Source organism: Procambarus clarkii, chromosome 76, assembly GCF_040958095.1.
Source record: "Procambarus clarkii isolate CNS0578487 chromosome 76, FALCON_Pclarkii_2.0, whole genome shotgun sequence".
In the NCBI taxonomy this organism is placed as follows: domain Eukaryota; kingdom Metazoa; phylum Arthropoda; class Malacostraca; order Decapoda; family Cambaridae; genus Procambarus; species Procambarus clarkii.
The window spans coordinates 25,310,084-25,315,193 of NC_091225.1; positions in this window are offsets into that span (position 1 = coordinate 25,310,084).

Sequence of the window (5,110 nt, forward strand, 5' to 3'; positions counted from 1 at the left end):
TTCTGGGAATTTGTTGGAGGGCCGGATGGCTCGTGTCATCTCTTGGTGGTTAATGTTTCAGGTGTTACCGCTACGGCGTTATCTTGGTGGTTAATGCTTCAGGTGTTACCGCTACGGCGTTATCTTGGTGGTTAATGCTTCAGGTGTTACCGCTACGGCGTTATCTTGGTGGTTAATGCTTCAGGTGTTACCGCTACGGCGTTATCTTGGTGGTTAATGCTTCAGGTGTTACCGCTACGGCGTTATCTTGGTGGTTAATGCTTCAGGTGTTAGCGCTACGGCGTTATCTTGGTGGTTAATGCTTCAGGTGTTACCGCTACGGCGTTATCTTGGTGGTTAATGCTTCAGGTGTTACCGCTACGGCGTTATCTTGGTGGTTAATGTTTCCTCTTCTTCCTTGTACCCTGATGTTGCTGCTGTACCCTGATGTTGCTGCTGTACCCTGATGTTGCTGCTGTACCCTGCTGCTTCTGCTGTATGCTGCTGCTGTACCCTGCTACTTCTGCTGTATGCTGCTGCTGTACCCTGCTACTTCTGCTGTATGCTGCTGCTGTACCCTGCTACTTCTGCTGTATGCTGCTGCTGTACCCTGCTGCTGTACCCTGCTGCTGTACCTCGCTACTTCTGCTGTACCCTGCTGCTGTACCTCGCTACTTCTGCTGTACCCTGCTGCTGTACCTCGCTATTTCTGCTGTCCCCTGCTGCTGTACCCCGCTACTTCTGCTGTACCCTGCTGCTGTACCCCGCTACTTCTGCTGTACCCCACTACTTCTGCTGTACCCTGCTGCTGTTTTCTGCTACTTCTGCTGTACCCTGCTGCTGTACCCCGCTATTTCTGCTGTACCCTGCTGCTTCTGCTGTACCCCGCTATTTCTGCTGTACCCTGCTGCTGTACCCCGCTACTTCTGCTGTACCCTGCTGCTGTACCCCGCTATTTCTGCTGTACCCTGCTGCTGTACTCTCCCTCACTCGCTCTGCCTTTCTCTATCTCTCTCTCTTAATTCATTTCATTCTCATTTAACTTTCTCATCCTCTTTGCCGATAATATTCCCCTTCCCTTTCCATCCACTTTCCCTCCCACTTTCCCTCTCTCCTCCTATCCCCCCTCCCACACCGGCCTATGTCACCACCTTCGCTTCCTCTCCCCTCGGCTCCCCCCGGCAGTGACCTCATTACTGACCTGTGATGACCTGGGGGTTGATAGTTATCTCTGGACACTTCCTTGTGTGTCATGTCCCTTTGTTCCGGTGACGTTGTCGGGGGTGTGGAGAGGACAGTTTGTTTAGTTCATTTGTTATGCATCTATACCCGTTCTGTGGGTGGGAAGGGACGGCGTATCCATCCTGTGGGTGGTAGAGGGACGGCGTATCCATCCTGTGGGTGGTAGAGGGACGGCGTATCCATTCCTGTGGGTGGTAGAGGGACGTCATATCCATTTCTATGGGTGATAGTGGACGCCCATACCCATCCTGTGGGTGGTAGGGGACGCCCATACCCATCCTGTGGGTGGTGGGGGACCCCATGCCCATCCTGTGGGTGGTAGAGGGACGTCATATCCATTTCTATGGGTGATAGTGGACCCTATACCCATCCTGTGGGTGGTAGGGGACCCCATGCCCATCCTGTGGGTGGTAGGGGACCCCATACCCATCCTGTGGGCGGTAGTGGACATCCTGTGGGTGGTAGTGGACCCCCCATACCCATCCTGTGGGTGGTAGGGGACCCCATGCCCATCCTGTGGGTGGTAGGGGACCCCATACCCATCCAGTGGGCGGTAGTGGACATCCTGTGGGTGGTAGTGGACCGCCCATACCCATCCTGTGGGTGGTAGGGGACCCCATAACCATCCTGTGGGTGGTAGTGGACCCCATACCCATCCTGTGGGTGGTAGTGGACCCCATACCCATCCTGTGGGTGGTAGGGGACCCCATACCCATCCTGTGGGTGGTAGTGGACCCCATACCCATCCTGTGGGTGGTGGTGGACCCCATACCCGTCCTGTGGGTGGTAGTGGACCCCATACCCATCCTGTGGGTGGTAGTGGACCCCATACCCATCCTGTGGGTGGTAGGGGACCCCATACCCATCCTGTTGGTGGTAGTGGACCCCCCATATCCATCCTGTGGGTGGTAGTGGACCCCATACCCATCCTGTGGGGTGGTAGTGGACCCCATACCCATCCTGTGGGTGGTAGTGGACCCCATACCCATCCTGTGGGTGGTAGTGGACCCCATACCCATCCTGTGGGTGGTAGTGGACCCCATACCCATCCTGTGGGTGGTAGGGGACCCCATACCCATCCTGTGGGTGGTAGTGGACCCCATACCCATCCTGTGGGTGGTAGTGGACCCCATACCCATCCTGTGGGTGGTAGTGGACCCCATACCCATCCTGTGGGTGGTAGGGGACCCCATACCCATCCTGTGGGTGGTAGTGGACCCCATACCCATCCTGTGGGTGGTAGGGGACCCCATACCCATCCTGTGGGTGGTAGTGGACCCCATACCCATCCTGTGGGTGGTGGTGGACCCCATAACCATCCTGTGGGTGGTAGTGGACCCCAAACCCATCCTGTGGGTGGTAGTGGACGCCATGCCCATCCTGTAGGTGGAAGTGGACCTCATACCCATCCTGTGGGCGGTAGTGGACATCCTGTGGGTGGTAGTGGACCCCCCATACCCATCCTGTGGGTGGTAGGGGACCCCTTACCCATCCTGTGGGTGGTAGTGGACCTCCATACCAATCCTGTGGGTGTTAGTGGACCCCCATACCCATCCTGTGGGTGGTAGTGGGCCCCATACCCATCCTGTGGGTGGTAGTGGACCCCATACCCATCCTGTGGGTGGTAGTGAACCCCATACCCATCCTGTGGGTGGTAGTGGACCCCATACCCATCATGTGGGTGGTAGTGGACCCCATACCCATCCTGTGGGTGGTAGTGAACCCCATACCCATCCTGTGAGTGGTAGTGGACCCCATACCAATCCTGAGGGTGGTAGTGAACCCCATACCCATCCTGTGGGTGGTAGTGGACCCCCATACCCATCCTGTGGATGGTAGTGGACCCCATACCCATCCTGTGGGTGGTAGTGAACCCCATACCCATCCTGTGGGTGGTAGTGGACCCCATACCCATCCTGTGGGTGGTAGTGGACCCCATACCCATCCTGTGGGTGGCAGTGGACCCCATACCCATCCTGTGGGTGGTAGTGAACCCCATACCCATCCTGTGGGTGGTAGTGAACCCCATACCCCTCCTGTGGGTGGTAGTGGACCCCATACCCATCCTGTGGGTGGTAGTGGACCCCATACCCATCCTGTGGGTGGTAGTGAACCCCATACCCATCCTGTGGGTGGTAGTGAACCCCATACCCATCCTGTGGGTGGTAGTGGACCCCATACCCATCCTGTGGGTGGTAGTGAACCCCATACCCCTCCTGTGGGTGGTAATGGACCCCATACCCATCCTGTGGGTGGTAGTGAACCCCATACTCACCCTGTGGGTGGTAGTGGACCCCATACCCATCCTGTGGGTGGTAGTGGACCCCATACCCATCCAGTGGGTGGTAGTGAACCCCATACCCATCCAGTGGGTGGTAGTGAACCCCATACCCCTCCTGTGGGTGGTAGTGAACCCCATACCCCTCCTGTGGGTGGTAGTGAACCCCATACCCATCCTGTGGGTGGTAGTGGACCCCATACCCATCCTGTGGGTGGTAGTGAACCCCATACCCATCCTGTGGGTGGTAGTGAACCCCATACTCTCCCTGTGGGTGGTAGTGAACCCCATACCCCTCCTGTGGGTGGTAGTGAACCCCATACCCCTCCTGTGGGTGGTAGTGAACCCCATACTCACCCTGTGGGTGGTAGTGAACCCCATACTCTCCCTGTGGGTGGTAGTGAACCCCATACCCATCCTGTGGGTGGTAGTGAACCCCATACTCTCCCTGTGGGTGGTAGTGAACCCCATACCCCTCCTGTGGGTGGTAGTGAACCCCATACCCCTCCTGTGGGTGGTAGTGAACCCCATACTCACCCTGTGGGTGGTAGTGAACCCCATACTCACCCTGTGGGTGGTAGTGAACCCCATACTCACCCTGTGGGTGGTAGTGAACCCCATACTCACCCTGTGGGTGGTAGTGAACCCCATACTCACCCTGTGGGTGGTAGTGAACCCCATACTCACCCTGTGGGTGGTAGTGAACCCCATACTCACCCTGTGGGTGGTAGTGAACCCCATACTCACCCTGTGGGTGGTAGTGAACCCCATACTCACCCTGTGGGTGGTAGTGAACCCCATACCCCTCCTGTGGGTGGTAGTGAACCCCATACCCCTCCTGTGGGTGGTAGTGAACCCCATACCCCTCCTGTGGGTGGTAGTGGACCCCATACCCCTCCTGTGGGTGGTAGTGAACCCCATACTCACCCTGTGGGTGGTAGTGAACCCCATACTCACCCTGTGGGTGGTAGTGAACCCCATACCCCTCCTGTGGGTGGTAGTGAACCCCATACCCCTCCTGTGGGTGGTAGTGAACCCCATACTCACCCTGTGGGTGGTAGTGAACCCCATACTCACCCTGTGGGTGGTAGTGAACCCCATACCCCTCCTGTGGGTGGTAGTGAACCCCATACCCCTCCTGTGGGTGGTAGTGAACCCCATACTCACCCTGTGGGTGGTAGTGAACCCCATACTCACCCTGTGGGTGGTAGTGAACCCCATACTCACCCTGTGGGTGGTAGTGAACCCCATACTCACCCTGTGGGTGGTAGTGAACCCCATACTCACCCTGTGGGTGGTAGTGAACCCCATACTCACCCTGTGGGTGGTAGTGAACCCCATACTCACCCTGTGGGTGGTAGTGAACCCCATACTCACCCTGTGGGTGGTAGTGAACCCCATACTCACCCTGTGGGTGGTAGTGAACCCCATACTCACCCTGTGGGTGGTAGTGAACCCCATACTCACCCTGTGGGTGGTAGTGAACCCCATACCCCTCCTGTGGGTGGTAGTGAACCCCATACCCCTCCTGTGGGTGGTAGTGAACCCCATACCCCTCCTGTGGGTGGTAGTGAACCCCATACCCCTCCTGTGGGTGGTAGTGAACCCCAT